Source organism: Hesperophylax consimilis, chromosome 12 (genome assembly GCF_061612785.1).
Source record: "Hesperophylax consimilis isolate HC1 chromosome 12, BYU_Hcon_1.0, whole genome shotgun sequence".
NCBI lineage: Eukaryota > Metazoa > Arthropoda > Insecta > Trichoptera > Limnephilidae > Hesperophylax > Hesperophylax consimilis.
In genome coordinates this window covers 37041967-37064429 of record NC_142847.1, presented here as the reverse complement: position 1 = coordinate 37064429, position 22463 = coordinate 37041967, and positions in this window count along the sequence as shown.

Below are 22463 nucleotides of genomic sequence, written 5' to 3'. Positions count from 1 at the left end.
GAAAATTAAAAAATAATGATAAACAGTTATACATATACAATATAACTACACTCGCGGGAAAGGTGACGCGGTGCGTTATCTCCTACTATATACAATCGATTGAGAATTCATCTAGGTTTTCAACCTTAATGAAAAGGACGATACATCTGTCTATCAGTATTCGGTATTCAGCCTAGGAATTATCTAAGACCTCGTTGGAAGGGACGACACATCTCGCTACCTTTATCAGGTCGACGACTGGCTCCAGATCTCTGCTTGGTTCAAGGCCGTGCACTCGCTTATATAGGCCGTGCTTGGTAGATTATTTGGAAGGGCGAGCCCCTGGTTGGTGAACTGTGAGCTGTACGTCCAATAGTAAATCAATAATGACACAAATTTATAGACAGAGGTGCCGTATTAGGTGTGAATGAAAAAGTATTCGAGCTCTCGCGGTTCGTCTCGTTACAGGTTGTGATTTATTAAATAAGAGAAAATTATAAACATAGAAATATATCCAATCACAAAACTACTAGTAATAATTTAATGAAGCTTATTATGTAGCTTTAGATGTGGATAAGTTCAGTTTTAAATCTATTACTAGCCTTTTCCAATGTTTCTCAAATCCCTGTTTAAAACGGACCCTAACTGTAAAACGATTTTCAGCAATAAAACGGCAATGGAATTAATTAAGTTTTAATTCGCCATAGTAGTTGAATCATTGCGCAGTACACTGCAGTCAATTGAAAATTTTAAACTAACTTTTCTCAAACAAAAATAAGTTGGCTTCTTTATTTAAAATATGGAAAAGGTTGAGACTCTGGAATAAGTTAAGTTGCGCACGTTTGGCATACCACCCGGATGAGTTTTGTACGAGAACCATCAAAGGAATAGTTGAATAAAACTATTTTTAATCAAATAATAATGACTTGATTTATGAAATAAAGGGGAGAAATGATTTTGAAATATTTAACAACTATCTAAATAATGTGATTGTAAAGGTTTTCAAAGTTGAACTCTTTTACCTGGTATAATATTAATTTAACCAACAAATTTCGTATACTAAAAAATATCTGGGATTCCTTATCGATAAACACTTGTCATTTAAGCCACACATGCAAAAACTAAAAGAAAAAAATATCCCACTAATTTGTATAATTGGTAGAGTATAACATCTTCTACCAACACAAGTAAACGGTATTATACTGAAGTTAAGTCCAATCTTTATTATCTAATTCAAATATGGGAAAACACATACACCATGTATTTAAACGACCTACAAATAATATAGAATAAATTTATAAAAAACTTTTTGACTATAGCGCAGATACCCCCACCAAAAAAGTTTGCGAAGGAACGAACTTTCTGAAAATCAGAAAACTGTACTAATATACTATATCTACATAATCCAAAATGGAAGTATTCACACGAATACAACATTTATGAAAATATCAAAAGTACAATTAAAACTAACAATAAAACATAATAAACTATACACAAACTCAGCAAAGACTGAAAGTCGTAAAAGAAACATAAGCCATGAGGGTATAAGTCAGAGTACACATACACAATATCTTACCATTAGCCTGACAACAGGAAATAGGATGAACACATTTAAGAACATACTATTTGCTCTTAAGATTAGTGAGCAAGATTAAAATGTCCTTATGTAAGTTAGGTAGTAAGCTTTAATATTCAAATTTATGTGTACTGTGTACCTACTTTTAAGTTAAAAAAGTGATATACATGTTATTTTAATTAAACCTAATATAATAATAAAAAAAACATTATTATAGATCGAAATACCTTCTAAGCAATAAACCAATGCAATGTACCTTTTGCGAAAAAATAAACAAATTTGTACCTTTTTACAATTAACGTGTGTTACTCCTCAGATTGTACTGTCTGCAGTAATTGGAAACTTTGGAACAATATATATTTTTTTGATGTCCCTCTCTGAAGAAATAATATCCTCTCTGGTATCAAGCCTTATCTAAAATGACTTCCCCTCCGTTCAACATCTCATTTCATCTTTATCTTCAAATTATAATTAATAACTTCTGCCCATTTAAATTAAATAATTTTGTCTTCTTTCTCTCTTTCTATAATTGAAGAGCGTTTTTCCCATTACTCGAGATTATTAAAGGTCAAACTTTTTTTCGACAGTTAGTTTTTTTCAATTGCTCTGTATCTAAGTGAGTAAATTTAATGAAACTCAGAAAGTATTATTACAAAATGTAATTAAAAATAAATAAAAGAAAATTTTCACTTACAGTTTAACCACAAAAAAAGTAAAAAAAAATAAATGATACGTGAAACTGGGTAAACCATTTTTCTAGTTTTTAAAAAAGCTCCTGAACTTAAAATGATGCCCTAGGCCTAGAACGCCCCTGAAGAGTGAAAGAAAAGAAAATTGAATTTACAAAACTGTTTTCTCATTAGACATGATTAGAGATTTTCCCAGTCAAAAATATTATCGTGTTTACTTTTGGGGTATTATGTCGTGTTGCACTACTTCCTTCTAATATTATACATTTGCCCTGACGATGGGCACTATAAGGGTGTAATAGGGGTAAGTTAAAGGAACTTACAAATGCCCTGCCTGTGCGTGACTAATATAAAAAATTAGAACAGAAGTATACTTTTTAAACAAAATAAAATACTAAAATACAACATCAAGCAAGTTGTAATGTAAATTTTAATGTTTCGGAATAGTGACATAATATTTATTATTGTTAGCAAGTGAAACATAAAGTTTCATGATTTAATTAAATATTGAAAAAAAATCATAGTATTTTTATTTTAAGGCAACAACAAGTAGGAATAAAAATAATGTACATTTTGAAGTTATGATAATGTTGTGGTGAAAAACTAAACATTTTGCAAATAATTTATATGAACAGTGTTTCAAGATCTAAATCATTCAGCCAGTATTTTAATTCTTTTACATGGTGTTATATTTTACTAGCCATTATTTGTTTTGGTACAAGAATAAATAAACGTGGACCAATAAAACAACTTCAAATGTTATTTTTTTTTAATAAATATAAAATAAATCAATTTTCATAATGTTATAATAATTATTAAGTTCTGCAAGTATTTCTGTTATTTTTACAGTTTTTAATGTGACAGCTGTTTCGGCTTTTGAGGCCATTATCAAACTGTGGATATGTCCACACGGTGACGACTTATTTATATAATTTTATTTATCCCCACCCATTTAAATTTCTATAATGTTCAAAAATGATTTATTAAGAATTGGAATAACCAAATAAAAAGGGTGGGGATAAATAAAATCATATAAATAAGTCGTCGCCGTGTGGACATATCCACAGTTTGATAATGGCCTCAAAAGCCGAAACAGCTGTCACATTAAAAACTGTAAAAATAACAGAAATACTTGCAGAACTTAATAATTATTATAACATTATTAAAATTGATTTATTTTTAATTTATTTAAAAAAATTAAATGGAGTTCTACGAATTAAACACCAAAACAATAAATAATACTTAAAATGTGTTTTCATTAAATTAATATTGATTTGGGGGGTGTAAAAAACGTTAATTAATTAATTATTTTGCTAATTCTTATAAAAATACATATAAAATTATATATATGTATTTAATACTTATTTCATGAGTTGCAGAATAAATAATTGGGGAATATTAAATATTTTAATTTCGTTGTATAATAAGTCAGGTGAAAATGCTTTCTTATTATTACAAATAACTTTAATTTTTTTGTATTTTTTATTTATTGTTCGGATCATAAACTTTAATTCGTAAACAACCTTAGTTATCACTGGTACAAAAAATACATTTAAACTTTTTGTTCTAGCTACTCGTTAACTTATTTTCAAGTTTCCCAAAAAAACTTTTATGTATTCGTGTAGACCCTAACTTTTCACTAGATAAAACAACTATTTTATCGACCGGGCGCCACAAACTATGTAAGTGAATCTTCGAAGAATCAACTACTGAAGATACTTTACTAAACATTATCAAACTTTTGTATAAACCTTCGAGTATATTGGCGGCCAAAGGGCAATACAAACTTCCCTTGCGTTCACGGCCGGAAAACGGCGACCATATCCGCACGACGCCAAAAAAGCTTGAGTAAAAAAGAATAATACATTACTATAAGAAAACCTATCAAAAATTATTCTAAATACACAATTTTTTTCAAAAATACTAAAAACCTTTCATATCCAAATGAAAATTAAAAAGTTTACTATGTGCTATGCCTTTCGTGTCTCGATTTTGATAAATATATTATATTAGAGAGGGGATCTGCGACCACACATCAAAATGAAACCATCTAAACTGAAACTACTAAAACCCAAAAGGATATTATAAAGACCATCCTAAAAGCTCATATGGAGACACCAGCTAAAGAAACCTTCAATTATTTTGCAGTCCCAAACATACTTAATATTTATGTGTTAAATTTGTATCAACCTTTTATTTTTTTTTTAATCCAACAATTAGACTTTTACCAAAATTTAAACAACTTTTGAATAAAGAACTATAAATAATTCACCCCTAAGATCGATACTTTCACTTGCAATAAAGCAAGCGGATAATGCAAATGATAAAAAATCGTAACGTGGCAAAGAGACAAAAGAAGTGGAATAATTATACAACATTAGCAGGTAAAAATGTTTTAGATATACTTTTCTCAATTGGACAATTCCTGTGTAAAATATCATGTCGAGTTGGTCTATTCTTAGTCCAATTGTACAATTCCAGTGCAAATATCATGTCGAGTACTACTATTCTTTGTCCAACTAGACAATTCCAGTGCAAAAATCATTCGAGTTTGTTGATTCTTTGTTCAATTGGATAATTATAGTGTGAAAAATATCATCAAATATCAAGTCGGATTTTTATATTCTCGGTCAAATGACTATAGTACTAAATATTGTAAAAATTCACAATTTGGTCAATAAACATGCAAGGCTTTAGTTGGAGGCAAAAAAAATTGTCAAAATTTCGTGATATTTGAATACTCGGAATTCAGATATGTTTGAAAATAATTATGAACGACAACATTTCTCTTTGTAGCTATTATGTGGAGCATGTGTACTACACATATGTATCAATAGACCTTACCAACGCCCTACACGGTAGCTATGAAAAACATTTACGGTAAAAAAACGTTATACGAACCAAAACAGTCAGTATTTCAGTAGAATATTCATCACTGCGTGAAACCGAAACGTAACAAACCAATATACAGAAAGACGAGACGCAAAATGCTCAAGTGGTCAGAGTAATAACAAAACTTTAAAACCAGAGTTATGTTAGCCTTTCAGAATATGAGCGTACTGTACAGGGCCCGCAGATAAACTGCACAAATTGGAAGTGCGCCCCACGGTTGAATTAAGCAGCCACCTCTGGTCTGGAGCCCCAAAATACCTCGAAAAAACCCTCGACTCTTTGCAGAAACGGGCGGTCCGTTTTCAAGATTCCCATATCTTGACAAACGAACAGCAATCTTTACAGCACAGGCGTCGCACAATGGGGCCGCATAACGCGTAATGTGGCGTGTTGGCAGAAATTCAGAAAATCAAGAGTAAAATTGATTATTTTTTTAATAAATCCCAAAATATTGACAAAAAGTGATTAGTTTGAACTTGAACTTTGTGCGAGTGAAATTATCAGTTTTCGCAACAGCGTGAATTTCAACAGGTTTGAAAAAATCTTATCAAGAGGTTCTAATATTATTAAACACGGGTACGATATCTGAAAAAATGTAATTACCTACCCTATAGTAGTTATTGGTATCCCTACATAATGCGGCATAAATTTAAATGGATAAAATATTGTTTGTAAATATATTAAATATCGAGTTACCTGTATAGTTTGGTTCTCCACATATTCGATTGCGTAAGTTTAAACATAAACATTATCTCAATTATACTTAATTTTATTTTATATTTTTGTACACTTCAATATCTTAGCTACTAGACTCAATTGGAGAAATTAGCTTTCTTACACCATATACTTCATTTCGGTATCTGAAAGTGAGGACTGTCAGTTTTCATAAAAAAACGTTTCTAGTCACAACGTATGTGAGACATTCCTAAGATTATTTTTACGCATTTTTCTTAACTAATCCAAATGGAACTAATAATCGATAAACGTTTGACGTAATTGTAACCATTGATTTGATGCCACCTTTCGAGGTCGGCAGCCCCATTGTGCGTCGGGTGGGAATGCTGTCCTTATTCTACCGGTATTTCAATGTAAGATGCTTCGAGGAACTAGCGTTACTGATTTCTTCTGCAACGCTGCGCATTTGGGAAACACGCCAAACGCGAGCTCAACATTTGTACACGGTTGACACTTGACACACGAGAATTCAACAGCTCGGCTGTAGAACGATTTGACGGACTCTGTGTTTTCTTCCTCTTACTAGGATCTCTTCAAGATCTCATACCTGCTTTCTACAAAAATACCCTTAACACAGCTTCCTTAAAGCTGACATAGGCCCAAAGGAGAATATTTTTTTTCTCAGGGCCTCCTATGTGGAGATAATATTAGCAAAAAATAATTTCTCTACTTAATGAACGACATTCCCTATAAAGAAAAAACTCCTATTACCCTCTTTGGAAGCGGAAAGGCGTTATTTATACAATAAGGACTTGCGGAGGAATTGAAAACAACGCCTCGGTGAGAATCCAAAATATTTATTAACTCAGATACATCTAGTCTAGGAAAATTTCTGCCTCATAAAATCTATCCCGTTTCAGTGATTTACATAGTAAAGATTCTACTACGGCTGGTGTACAATAATGTACATTTATACTATATTAGGAACTAGTATTTTTCTCCAGTGAGCGTCAATCCTAGAGGATGGAGTGAGGCGGGCTTCATGGTGAGGATATTTCCAGAGCGGCTTATACATTCCCTCATTCTTGCCACCCTGGTTCTAATAAAGGCTGCATATCCGGAAACTCGCCCCTCCGTGAACATACGGGAAGCGCCGCAATATCTAGGGACACAAAACATTGCGCGGAAGGCGTTATTGTATTGGACAAATATTAATATTATAAAAATATTAACAAAACCGTGAAAACGATAGTTGTTCAGGATCTTAACTTCACTCTCCTGACAGAGCAATCCGGCGTGGTACCACCAGATTCCAAAGGGAAGTGTGACTGGAGTAACTCTTCAATAATAACTCCAGCTCTTGAGTATTGGTCTTTATTTAAACAATAAAAAAGACCCGTAGGGCAGCTTATGTACGGTGAGCCCAATATTGCTATCTCTCTCCGCGGTTTTATAAACCACATGTAAGTGAAAACCTGGCAGCTCTGCCGTTTTGCCAAAAACGACCCGCCCAAGACGGATGGTAACAAGAGAAGAAGGATTAAAATTCCGTGGCAATACGAAATTGCCCCGGCAATCGCTAACACAAAATAAATGTTGCCACACCCATTAGGGTGACAAGCACCAATATTAAGATTTCAGTACCTGAAATCTTAACATATTCCCGCCCCAAAACGAGTATTAAGGAATAGTCGTTTTTCATAAAATAATGTAGGAAGAGATTGCAACATTGGTAGTCAGAATTTACCCAACAAGTTCACATACAAAAATAAACAATATTCAATATATGGATATCAACATACTAACAAAAAACTTATAACAACGTATATAACCCTATGTCAGACTCGACATTAAAAAATAAAAGTCTAATGACGTAGAAACTTCTGGTGCGCTGCACCCACTTATGAGAAAATAGCTTATCACTTGGCATTGTTGAGCCTGACGGCATTTTGATTCACACATAACATCACTTTTAGTGTTGTAATTGGTTCTTAATCCAGGTTGGAGGAAGGATCTTCCATGGGAAGTAGACAGAGCTGTACCACGGCTCTTTTGGTGACACCTCTGGCCGTCCTCAAGGAGACGACGCGGACGCGTCCGTCTTGACCAGGGTGGATCTCCGTCACTCGCGCCATCCTCCAGTACTGCGGAGGTATTTGGTTGTCTTTGATGATGACCATGTCACCAGGCTGTAAACTGCGTTGACGTCCTTCTTGCCATTTGACTCGGTTCTGCAATTCTGCTAGGTATTCCCGGCTCAATCTGTGCCAAAAAGATTGAACAACGGTAGACATCTTTTGGTAAATATTAAGCCTGTTTTTAGGCAGATGATGGATATCAAGCTCAGGCAATGCTAACAGGTTGTCGCCAATAAGGAAGTGTGACGGAGTGAGTGCGTTTAAATCATTTGGATCTGATGTTAATGGAGTCAGAGGACGGGAATTTAAACAAGCCTCAATCTGTATTAGTATGGTATTCATGCCTTCGTATGTCAAAACAGTTCACCGCATTGCTTTTTTTAAATGTAACTTGGTCATTTTAACTGCACTTTCCCAAAGTCCACCGTGATGCGGTGAGCGGGGAGGCAAGAAACTCCAGCTAATATTCTGCTGGGCTAAAAAATTATGGATTTCCTTATCAGATGCCTTCAAAAAATCAAATAGTTCAGTAAGTTCCCTATAACTACCTGTAAAGTTAGTTCCATTATCACTAAAGAGTCGTGAGGGTTTACCCCTCCTAGCTATAAATCTTTTCAATGCATTCATAAATGCCATTGAAGTTAAATTAGTCACTAATTCTAGGTGAATTGCCTTCGTTGAAAAACAAATAAATAAACATATGTAAGATTTTACACTCTTAGCATTTCTGGTTAAACCAGACTTAATTAAAATTGGACCTCCATAATCTATGCCGGTTACATAAAATGGTCTTTGGATTCGGAATCGGTCAGCAGGAAGGTCACCCATGAGCTGGCGACACTCGCGCAGACGGACTCGGAAACATACAATACATTTATGCAGTGCTCGGTTTACTGCGTTTTTACCAAATATTGGCCAAAACCGTAAACGCAGTAATGCGAGCAGAGCATTACATCCTAAATGCAAATTCTCATAATGCAGATGGGTTATTATTAAGTCAGTCAACTTATGATTTTGTGGTAACAAAATTGGATGTTTTTGAGAGACCGAGGTAATATCAGATTGTGATAGTCGACCTCCAACACACAATAACCCATCCTGCATAAAAGGATTTAGTGCCTTTACCTTGCTCTGCCTAGATACAAATCTTCCATTACTCAAAGAAGCTATTTCATCACGAAATGAGAATCGCTGAGCGTTCAAAATCAATACATGCATGGCATGTTCTAGTTCGATTACAGAAAGCTCGTCGACCCGCATCGGTTTTCGTTTAGAACAGTTATGTATGAAACGTAACATATAAGCAACTACGCGCCTCAGTCGTCTTAATGAAGAATAATTATTAAATATTTCCCAATCGAGGACTACTAGTAACCAAAACTATCCTCGCCGTTTCTGGCAACTCCGTGGGAGTATCAAATGTAGAACGTGGCCACTTATCCTCGTCGGACGTGAGCCATGGTGGTCCTGACCACCATAATGAAGATGATTTCAACTGCTGAGATGTTATTCCTCTGGAAATTATGTCAGCTGGGTTTTCAGTTGAACAAATGTGACGCCATATAGCGCCATCACCTTCACATTGTATTTCTGATACGCGGTTAGCAACAAAAGTAGTCCAACGGTACGGTTCTCCTGCAATCCAAGCCAATTTTATTGACGAATCACACCACAAAGTGGTGTCAACAGTTGCTTGAAGAGCTGCCGTCACCCGCTTCATTAATTTAACTAATAATTGTGCTCCACATAACTCAAGACGTGGTAACGATAAATTTTTTAGTGGGGCTACACGAGATTTAGCGCATATTAACTGTGATTGGTGAATGCCGTGTTCATCGGTAGATCTTAAATACAGACAAGCGCCATATGCTACTTGAGATGCATCACAAAAACCGTGTAAGCTAAAAGATTTTTTATTGAAGCAGAAAATTTTCCTCGGTACACGAATATGATTTGCTTTACTGAGACTCAGCGTGTAAGTCTGCCAGGACAATAAAAGGTCATTGGGTAGCTTGTCATCCCAGGATGTTTTTAGCTTCCACAATCTTTGCATAATTATCTTACCGACAATGATTACTGGGCCTACCAGTCCTAAAGGGTCAAAAACTTTTGAAATTAATGATAAAACTTGACGTTTTGTTACTTCTAACTTTGAGTCTATGTTTTCTACCTGATAAGTAAACTCATCAAATTTGGTGTCCCATATTAATCCTAGAATCGTAGCTTCATTGGATTCATTTGGCGATAATTCCAAATTATCTTTAGAATCATTAATTGAGGGTGCATTAGACCTCCATTTTCTAATCTCCATGCCTGCTGTAGCAAGCGCATTAATGATTTGGGATTTAAGCACGTGACAAGTATCAATGGAATCACTACCAGAAAGAAAATCATCTACATAAAAATTTTCCTTAAGGGATGTACTAGCTAATGGATGAGTAAACGAAACGTCATTACCTAGCTGGTGCAGACAACGTATTGTTAAATAAGGCGAAGGAGCCAAACCATATGTCACCGTGTTTAGCGTATAATGTTTCAAACAATCCTCCGCATCCCTTTTCCATAATATACGTTGGTAATTTCTGTGTTCCGGGTTGATATTAATTTGGCGGTACATCTTTGCAATATCTGCGGTGACTGCATATTGATGTTTTCTGAAAAATACCAAGTGACAAAATATATCATTTTAAATGGAGCCGGGAATACCTAATAAATAATTATTGTATTGGACAAATATTAATATTATAAAAATATTAACAAAACCGTGAAAACGATAGTTGTTCAGGATCTTAACTTCACTCTCCTGACAGAGCAATCCGGCGTGGTACCACCAGATTCCAAAGGGAAGTGTGACTGGAGTAACTCTTCAACAATAACTCCAGCTCTTGAGTATTGGTCTTTATTTAAACAATAAAAAAGACCCGTAGGGCAGCTCATGTACGGTGAGCCCAATATTGCTATCTCTCTCCGCGGTTTTATTAACCACATGTAAGTGAAAACCTGGCAGCTCTGCCGTTTTGCAAAAACGACCCGCCCAAGACGGATGGTAACAAGAGAAGAAGGATTAAAATTCCGTGGATATACGAAATTGCCCCGGCAATCGCTAACACAAAATTTTAATCCTTTTTCTCTTGTGAGAACGTCTTGGGCGGGTCGTTTTTGGCAAAAACGACCCGCCCAAGACGGATGGTAACAAGAGAAGAAGGATTAAAAATCCGTGGCAATACGAAATTGCCCCGGCAATCGCTAACACAAAATAAATGTTGCCACACCCATTAGGGTGACAAGCACCAATATTAAGATTTCAGTACCTGAAATCTTAACAATAGTCGTGTGGTCCGAGGCCAATTAGCAAAGCAGTCAATGAACATTGGGAACAATGTGTTATTTTGTCAAAAAAATCAATTTATAATAGATGAAGTTTTGTGGCGTATTTCTTTTTACATAATTATCGACTGTGATTTGACGACAAAAACAAATATGTATAAGTTCGTAAAGTTTATGTCAATTTCAAGTGGTTTGGTTTTATTTTTCAATAGTTTGATTTGATTTGAAATATTGCAATTCTACTTATAATCATTAGAAATTTGAAGATTGAAAAATTCGTATAAAGTTTTCTCGAAATAAACTTAATACCTTAACAAATTCATTGCCAGCCTTGGACAGTAATTAATGGCTTTGAAAACTCCAACATGGAAACTTAAAAACTTCTTTCAAACATATTCAGCAAGCTTTAAAACTAGAGTAGTTATTAAAAAATAACGTTTTTTGGTTGTTTCAAGCACTGGGCCACCTTAAAAACAACACGTCGCGATAGTTGCCGGATTTCCACTGCGTATTGAAAGTTGTATTGAAGCGTACGCCAATCGGCGGGTGCGAAGTTTCTCGAGTTGACTCCGCCAAATGTGTTGGCAATGAAGGTGTTAAGTGAGGTTTAAAAGCAATCTGCTGTGTGACCACACTCATTTATTGTTATATTTAATCATGGAAGAAGATAATATTAACAAATCTCAATGAAACGTGAAACAAAAAAACACACAATTTTACGGTTGCAACTGGATATCCAAACCAGAACCTTTGTTTTACCGGGAAAACACTCTATCATAATTGTCTGTTTCATGTTTCACTGAGATTCGTTAATTATTAAATATTTAATATTTGAATATTAATGATTTGTTAATGATATAATACAGCGAGGTTTCTAAGCTTCAATAAGTCAGTCACTCATAAGTTCAGGCAGTAAACGTGTGTTACTATGTTATACTTTAAAGACTATTTAATACTAGTAAATAAAAACCGCTGCCGTGCTTTGAAAACTTCAACAGTTATTTTAGAACATATCAGAGGGCGCCACATCCCTTTCCAACAATCCTTAACTGTACAGTCATTATGATAGTAATACTGTCAGATAAAAACACTGTAAAATAACAATTTAAAAAATGTAACGTCAAGGGGTTTACTAAAACACAGTCGATATGACAACTTAATCACTTGTGGTCCACTGAATCAAACGCGGTGGAACAACAATAATTAAAAGTTTGAAGACAATATTAGCGATTTCTAAACGAAATTTTTTTTTTTTTTTTTTTTTTTTTTTTTTATAAATTTAATTTAGATTAAATTTGATAATATTATTATTAAGTTCTGCAAGTGTTTTAGTTTTTTATTATTGTGACAGCTGTTTCGGCTTACAAGGCCATTTTCAAACTGTGGTTAGTCCACATTGAGACGACGTTTTTATACTATTTCAAATGTAAATTTTGAAGGTGCATACATTGATTTATTACTGGTTACACCGATGACATGATCTATTGTTGGTTAAACCAATCTATGTTTTCCCCTCAGTAAATGGTAATGGGTTCTTAATTATTTACTAATGACTTTATTGCTATGAATTATTTGGGTGCATTATACTGCTTGGGTTTTGTGAAAATACTAAGAAGTGGTGAGTAAATTATTTTCCGTACTTTATTAATTAGTGTTAAATTTGGGTCATTCGTTCGTTTATTGATTTCTAATTGTTCAAGTAAATTTAATCTAATGCCCTTTTTTTCTATATGCAATGGTTTAGGACCCTTGTTGTTAAGTGGGTTATGATTATTCACCAAGAGATGTTCTGCGAATTTTGAGGATGTGTTTTTATTATTATAACATCGTATATGTTCTTGGAATCTAGTTGAGAATGCCCTCCCCGTTTGTCCGATGTAAGTGGCGTTACAATCGGCGTGGTCACATTTTAATTCATATATGCCACTGTTATTGAGTATAGGGATTTTACTTTTAGAGTTTTTAAGGCTTGTTCCTAAATTATTGTTTGTTCGAAAAGCTATATTTAAACCACATTTTTTAATTTCTTTTGCAATTTTTTCAGATATTGGGCCGAGGAATTCGAGACATGCAAATTTTTCTATATTTTTGTTATTTACCGGATATATTAAATTGATTTTATTTTTATATTTCTTATTTTTTATTATTTTTTCAATGTTATTTGCCTCATAGCCGTTATTAATCGCGATCGTTTTTATCGTTTCCTTTTCTTTTACATAAGCTTTATTGTCTAAGGGAATGTTAATGAGTCTATGTACCATTGAATGGTACGCTGATAATTTATGAGACCAAGGATGATTTGAATTTGAATTTATTGTTGTATCTGTAAAAGTTGGTTTTCTAAATATTTCAAAGGTATGTTTATTATTACTTTTACCAATTGTCAGATCTAAAAAGTTTATTTTACCTTCAATCTCATGTTCAACTGTGAAGCAGATTTTATTATTAACGGTGTTGGCCCAATTAGTAAAGATATCTAACTGTCGGTTGGTACCATTCCAACATATAAGGATGTCGTCTACGTATCGGACATAATATACTATATGTTTAGCTAAGGGAGATTTAAGAATTATATTTTCAATATAATCCATAAATATCTCCGCTAGAAGTGGACTTAATGGTGACCCCATGGGGAGACCATCATGTTGTTGGTAATATATATCATTGAAAAGGAAATAATTTGTATCTACGCAGATTTTTATGAGCTGGAATAACTCTTTTCTTATTACCGGATTGATATTGCATTTTTCCAAGATATTTTCAATTATTATTAGGCATTCTTTAATGGGGATGTTGGTAAACAGAGATTTTACGTCTAGAGAAATGAATTTACAGTTATGCGGGAGATTAAAAATTTTTATTTTATTAACTAGTTCTATCGAGTTTTTGACACTGTAACGTGGTGAAAAATTTGTTAATTTTTTGAAGATGAAGTTAAGTCTTTTAGCCAGGTTTGATGTAGGGGCGTTAATAAAAGATACTACGGGCCTTATTCGATTATTCGCTTTATGGAGCTTAGGTTGGCCATACAGAGCTGGGGCTCTTGGGTTCATGACCCTTACGTTTTTCTTTGACCATTCGGTGGGAAATATGGCATTGCAATTATTTATAAGGATGTTGACGTTATTGACAATTTTATTGGTTGGATCCTTAGTTAAAATTTTAAAATCTTCTGGTAACAAGAAGTCTTCCACCTTACTGATGTAATCAATTCTATCTAAAATAACGATTGAGTTACCTTTGTCAGCTTTGGTTATAGTTAGATTATTATTTTTAATTTTATCTCTAATTTCTTTCAATGTTCGGGTTTCTGTACTGACAGCATATTTATTTTTATTGTTTATCGATTTTAGTGTTTTTTCTAAAATAACTGCCGTGACGTGTTTTGTTAAATTATTATTTTCCACTTTACGTAGAGAAATTTCAGTGTCGATAGCTAATGATTCTATTTGTTTGGGTGTTACTTCGCTAGGGATTTTATATTTAAAGCCTTTATCTAATAAATTATTTTCATCCGTTTCAAATGCAGTGTTTGACAAATTCACAGTTTTTTTATAAAATTCTATATTTTTCCTGGTGGGAATCTTAGTTATTTTCGAACTTTTATTTTTGTTATCAATCAAATTTTGAAGTTTATTTTGTTGTGTTTTAAATTTTTCAAATATAATTCCGTTAATATGTTCACGTGTATCAAAATCTAGGGTATCAAATTCCCATGCGTGAAGTTTAAATGTTAATTCTGAATGGATCACCTTTATGTAGTGAAGCAATGTGTCCCGTTTCCGACAGCACTCCTTTGTTTCTTCCTTCAGCCATATCCTCTGTGCTCTCACCACAGTGGCTATGGCTGCCGTAGATGTACTTTTGATGGAGATCTGCACGAACTTCGGAATCACATTACACTTCAAGCACTCTTGGTTAAACCACAAATTTTGAACTATTTTTCGATGTTTGAGTTTAAGTCGTCTATATAAGATCACAAGGGTAGCTATATCAACTACCTTTAATTTATTTATTGTTTTTGTGTTTAATTCGTAGAACTCCATTTAATTTTTTTATAAATTTAATATAGATTAAATTTGATAATATTATTATTAAGTTCTGCAAGTGTTTTAGTTTTTTATTATTGTGACAGCTGTTTCGGCTTACAAGGCCATTTTCAAACTGTGGTTAGTTAAGTTTGAAAATGGCCTTGTAAGCCGAAACAGCTGTCACAATAATAAAAAACTAAAACACTTGCAGAACTTAATAATAATATTATCAAATTTAATCTATATTAAATTTATAAAAAAATTAAATGGAGTTCTACGAATTAAACACAAAAACAATAAATAAATTAAAGGTAGTTGATATAGCTACCCTTGTGATCTTATATAGACGACTTAAACTCAAACATCGAAAAATAGTTCAAAATTTGTGGTTTAACCAAGAGTGCTTGAAGTGTAATGTGATTCCGAAGTTCGTGCAGATCTCCATCAAAAGTACATCTACGGCAGCCATAGCCACTGTGGTGAGAGCACAGAGGATATGGCTGAAGGAAGAAACAAAGGAGTGCTGTCGGAAACGGGACACATTGCTTCACTACATAAAGGTGATCCATTCAGAATTAACATTTAAACTTCACGCATGGGAATTTGATACCCTAGATTTTGATACACGTGAACATATTAACGGAATTATATTTGAAAAATTTAAAACACAACAAAATAAACTTCAAAATTTGATTGATAACAAAAATAAAAGTTCGAAAATAACTAAGATTCCCACCAGGAAAAATATAGAATTTTATAAAAAAACTGTGAATTTGTCAAACACTGCATTTGAAACGGATGAAAATAATTTATTAGATAAAGGCTTTAAATATAAAATCCCTAGCGAAGTAACACCCAAACAAATAGAATCATTAGCTATCGACACTGAAATTTCTCTACGTAAAGTGGAAAATAATAATTTAACAAAACACGTCACGGCAGTTATTTTAGAAAAAACACTAAAATCGATAAACAATAAAAATAAATATGCTGTCAGTACAGAAACCCGAACATTGAAAGAAATTAGAGATAAAATTAAAAATAATAATCTAACTATAACCAAAGCTGACAAAGGTAACTCAATCGTTATTTTAGATAGAATTGATTACATCAGTAAGGTGGAAGACTTCTTGTTACCAGAAGATTTTAAAATTTTAACTAAGGATCCAACCAATAAAATTGTCAATAACGTCAACATCCTTATAAATAATTGCAATGCCATATTTCCCACCGAATGGTCAAAGAAAAACGTAAGGGTCATGAACCCAAGAGCCCCAGCTCTGTATGGCCAACCTAAGCTCCATAAAGCGAATAATCCAATAAGGCCCGTAGTATCTTTTATTAACGCCCCTACATCAAACCTGGCTAAAAGACTTAACTTCATCTTCAAAAAATTAACAAATTTTTCACCACGTTACAGTGTCAAAAACTCGATAGAACTAGTTAATAAAATAAAAAATTTTAATCTCCCGCATAACTGTAAATTCATTTCTCTAGACGTAAAATCTCTGTTTACCAACATCCCCATTAAAGAATGCCTAATAATAATTGAAAATATCTTGGAAAAATGCAATATCAATCCGGTAATAAGAAAAGAGTTATTCCAGCTCATAAAAATCTGCGTAGATACAAATTATTTCCTTTTCAATGATATATATTACCAACAACATGATGGTCTCCCCATGGGGTCACCATTAAGTCCACTTCTAGCGGAGATATTTATGGATTATATTGAAAATATAATTCTTAAATCTCCCTTAGCTAAACATATAGTATATTATGTCCGATACGTAGACGACATCCTTATATGTTGGAATGGTACCAACCGACAGTTAGATATCTTTACTAATTGGGCCAACACCGTTAATAATAAAATCTGCTTCACAGTTGAACATGAGATTGAAGGTAAAATAAACTTTTTAGATCTGACAATTGGTAAAAGTAATAATAAACATACCTTTGAAATATTTAGAAAACCAACTTTTACAGATACAACAATAAATTCAAATTCAAATCATCCTTGGTCTCATAAATTATCAGCGTACCATTCAATGGTACATAGACTCATTAACATTCCCTTAGACAATAAAGCTTATGTAAAAGAAAAGGAAACGATAAAAACGATCGCGATTAATAACGGCTATGAGGCAAATAACATTGAAAAAATAATAAAAAATAAGAAATATAAAAATAAAATCAATTTAATATATCCGGTAAATAACAAAAATATAGAAAAATTTGCATGTCTCGAATTCCTCGGCCCAATATCTGAAAAAATTGCAAAAGAAATTAAAAAATGTGGTTTAAATATAGCTTTTCGAACAAACAATAATTTAGGAACAAGCCTTAAAAACTCTAAAAGTAAAATCCCTATACTCAATAACAGTGGCATATATGAATTAAAATGTGACCACGCCGATTGTAACGCCACTTACATCGGACAAACGGGGAGGGCATTCTCAACTAGATTCCAAGAACATATACGATGTTATAATAATAAAAACACATCCTCAAAATTCGCAGAACATCTCTTGGTGAATAATCATAACCCACTTAACAACAAGGGTCCTAAACCATTGCATATAGAAAAAAAGGGCATTAGATTAAATTTACTTGAACAATTAGAAATCAATAAACGAACGAATGACCCAAATTTAACACTAATTAATAAAGTACGGAAAATAATTTACTCACCACTTCTTAGTATTTTCACAAAACCCAAGCAGTATAATGCACCCAAATAATTCATAGCAATAAAGTCATTAGTAAATAATTAAGAACCCATTACCATTTACTGAGGGGAAAACATAGATTGGTTTAACCAACAATAGATCATGTCATCGGTGTAACCAGTAATAAATCAATGTATGCACCTTCAAAATTTACATTTGAAATAGTATAAAAACGTCGTCTCAATGTGGACTAACCACAGTTTGAAAATGGCCTTGTAAGCCGAAACAGCTGTCACAATAATAAAAAACTAAAACACTTGCAGAACTTAATAATAATATTATCAAATTTAATCTAAATTAAATTTATAAAAAAATTAAATGGAGTTCTACGAATTAAACACAAAAACAATAAATAGAAAAGGATACGGTCACATCTAGGACACGAACCCAGGACCCTTGTCTTTCCGGGACACTGCTCTACCAACTGATAAAGATAGTTCCCAATAAAAATGTGCGGTGAAAAAATGAAGACAATGTTGGTAGTTCTTATTCGAAGTATGATACAATTAAAAGTGACCGAGGGGGATAGGGTCCCATTAGCTCAGTTGGTAGAGAAGTGTCCCGGAAAGACAAAGGTCCTGGGTTCGAGTCCTAGATGTGACCGTATCCTTTTCTGATTTTTCTGTTTCAAATTTTCGTTTAGAAATCGCTAATATTGTCTTCAATAATTAAATATTACAATTTGAGGTTTTGCTCAATAAAATTATTCCGAAAAATAAATAATTAAAAGCTTCAAATAATTTTTTGTTCTGTTTTAAGTAATTTCCCCAATCATGTATTTTTTAAGATGGGACATGAAGCAAAAAAACACGTGCCGCTTTTTTACTTGCAACTTTTAACTCCAACTCTCCCAACACTCTAACTAAAACTACCGAATCCGGTCTACGCGCACCGCTCATCACGTTCTAACAGTGGAACAAGTTTCGACGAGATACGAGTACGTAGTAGCGCCTCTAATTGCAGCTCAATGAATTTTCCCAATTATTTGGTATATTTTGACAAAAGTCCACAGATAAAAAATAGAAAATTAAAAAAAAACATTGTAAGTATTCGAAAAAATTTGATTTCTTTTTATTTTTACTATTTCCACAATTTGGTTTTAGATTCTACATCTCGTCCTGCGCTATGTCCTTGTACACGGTTTACGGCATGAGTTATAACCGACGTGGAAAGTACTCCGAGGCGGGCAATAAACGCGCGAATTGCTGAATTCGTTTTCTTTGTGAAGTTAAAATTCCTAAATATGTTTTGTGTTTGTCGGAAAGAAGTAGAATTATACTACCGCCCAGAGGGCTTGGCACGACACGCTGAGGGTTGAACGTTACACGATGGGAAACATTATGGTGTTTAAATAAATTTATTTGAACTCTAAATTGTAAAATACTCTGTTCAAAGGCAAACTATGGGAAAAATAATTCAATAAATTTTGTTAATTTACTTGAAACGTAAGTGGTGTTTTAATGTATTTGTATCTTTTAAGAAAAACAAACATTGCCTGGTGCAAACAAACAAACTGAAAATTATTGTGATAAATAAATTTACATTTTTTAATTATTATCATGTTTTGCTTGCAGAACTCAATTTTAATTTAAAGTTGTCCTCATTTTATATTCAGTACTATTATTATTCAATTTATGAATTAAAACAACAGTTGTTTTATAAACAAGTTCTTCTATGTAGTTATTATTACGCGTAACGGCTGTGTCGCCTTCTGAAGGCATTTTCTAACTAAGTGATTAAAGTTTTATAATGCCTTCAAAGGACGGAACAGCTGTCATTCTTAATAATAATTACAAAGCAAAACTTGTTTACAGATCAAGCTTTTTTTAAATAAATTGAATACGTATAAAAGAAAATTTTAAATTCATTTTCGGGTTCTTATGCCCTATACACTTCCTCATCCTTTGGCCAACAAACTTTAGTTTCATACAGCGTTACAACGGCCATGATAAGGGCATGTGAGCAGTGTTGCCAATTCAGCTCCTTTAGAGCTAGATCTGGCTCTAAATCGACGTCGTCAGCTCCATAAAAAGTCATTTAGCTTCTTAGCTCGTTTTTCAGATTTTTAAGCTCTTATTCACGTAAATAATATTTAAAAATATATATATTTGCAATAATATTCCAAAATAACGAGGACTTCCCAAAAAAAGAGATTCCCCGAACTTCTGCACAAGTAAACAATTACTAAAAATAGCGCCGTTTACACGCACACTTCGGAGCGACCGAGTCCCGCGACACTTCAGGCCGCAGCGCAAGTCTCACAGTGAACTGCGCTGTAAACCTATCGATCAAATCAGCTCTTTCGCAGTTTCGGTACTTGCTCTGCCGTGGTCAAACGGAGAAGTAGAACGAGTTTTTAGCCAGTTAAATATAGTCAAAAATAAAACTAGAAATAGACTTGGCAATGACATTGTTAATTCGATTTTAACAATTCGATCGGGGCTCAGGCGACACAACAAATGTTGCGAGGATTATGAACTTCCCCCAGACTGTTGTGAATTGTGGATTTCAATTGATTGAAACATTGGGTAAAATAAAACTTAACGCAAAGCGGCATAATAAACCAAAAAATTATCATGATAATACTTATGGCCATGAAAATTTCAAAACAAACTGATTTCGCATGTTTAACCTTCAAAACAAGAAAAAAGTTACTGTCTACGTAAGATTTTAAAAAACCACCCCTTCACCTTTTCCCATTACACAGCGAAATTTCATCGTGATTACATTTTGCACACTTGAAATTCTATATTCAAAATTAGAGGATTATTACCAGTCTCCATCTTAATTCGAAAAACTCTGCGCAAAGCCCGGGCAACGCCAGGATACAAAATTTATTTTGCAAGTGCCAAATATGCGTCTTCAAAGCATTACAAGCTTGAAGTTCAAAACTCAAAGCTCACAGCTCAAAGCACAAAGCTCAAAACACAAAGCACAAAGCTTTTAGCTGAAAGCACAAAGCACAAAGCTCGCAGCTCAAAGCACAAAGCTCAAAACACAAAGAACAAAGCTCTTAGCTGAAAGCACAAAGCACAAAGCTCATAGCTCAAAGCACAAAGCACAAAGCTCTTAGCTGAAAGCACAAAGCTCTTAGCTGAAAGCACAAAGCTCACAGCCCAAAGCACAAAGCACAAAGCTCACAGCACAAAGCATAAAGCTTAAAGCTCAAAGCAATCGTCAAACTAACGTCGTTTTTGTGGTTCAGCTCTCCACTCAATTAGCAATGGAAGCAGAGGGACGATCTGTTCATTTTAATTTATTTACATTTTCCTCGGGTAACATATTATAGACTGGGAATGCCCCGTTCGTTGCTGATAAAGATATTGAATTATGAAATGGATGATAGAAGAAGTTGGGGACGCCCGAGGAAGACATGGAACGATCAAGTGAATCAGCGAATATAATGAACGAAGAAAAGGGTGTAATCACAGTACGTATGATGTGGAAGTGAATGGTAGACGAATTCAAGGTTATCCAAGGTAGGCATGAAACAAATCTGTGATGAAGTGAGACGTATGCGTAGGGCTAATTTAAGTGAAATGAATAGGATTAAGATATTGATGCTTTGATTGTTTGAATATAAAGATCGGATGAACGAAGAAGGAGTTGATTTGAGATTATATGACGTATAAGTGAATGGTAGAAGAATTCGGGGACGTTCGGTGAAGATATTGAACAATGAAGTGAATCTAAAATTTTTTTTTTTTTAAATATATTCAATAATATTATTATTAGATTTATAAAAACAGTTTATTTTTGAACAAGTTCTGCTGTGTAATTGTTTTTACGCGTGACAGCTGTTTCGCCCTCTGAAGGCATTATCAAACTGTGGGTAGCCTACCTGCAGACATTTGTATTATTTCTAGATATCCTAGATAGGTATTATTTCTACATAGGAATATCTAGATATTATACATAGGTATTATTTCTAGATAGGAAATAATATAAATGTATCGTCTGCAAGTGAGCTACTCACAGTTTGACAATGCCTTCAGAGGGCGAAACAGCTGTCACGCGTAATAATAATTACACAGCAGAACTTGTTTAAAAATAAACTGTTTTTATAAATCTAATTATAATATTATTGAATATATAAACAATTTAAATTAAAATGTGTTCCTACACATTAAACTTGATACCAATAAATGAATCTAAGATATTTTTTCTTTTAAAATATAGACCTTAACTTACTATACCCAGTTTACTAGAAGTAACATCCTCAAAACATTACTCCCAACATTCGTAACACCGTAAGTCAATTATTTTTTTTTATATGGAAAAGCAAACATGTTATTCTATGTTTGTAAATCAAAAAATCTGCACAATGGTTCCACTCACAAGCTACCTTGTATACAATTTCAACACTGCAACTTACACAGATCATGCATATACTTCCTGGTACCTAAAAACGGACAATCAAAAAA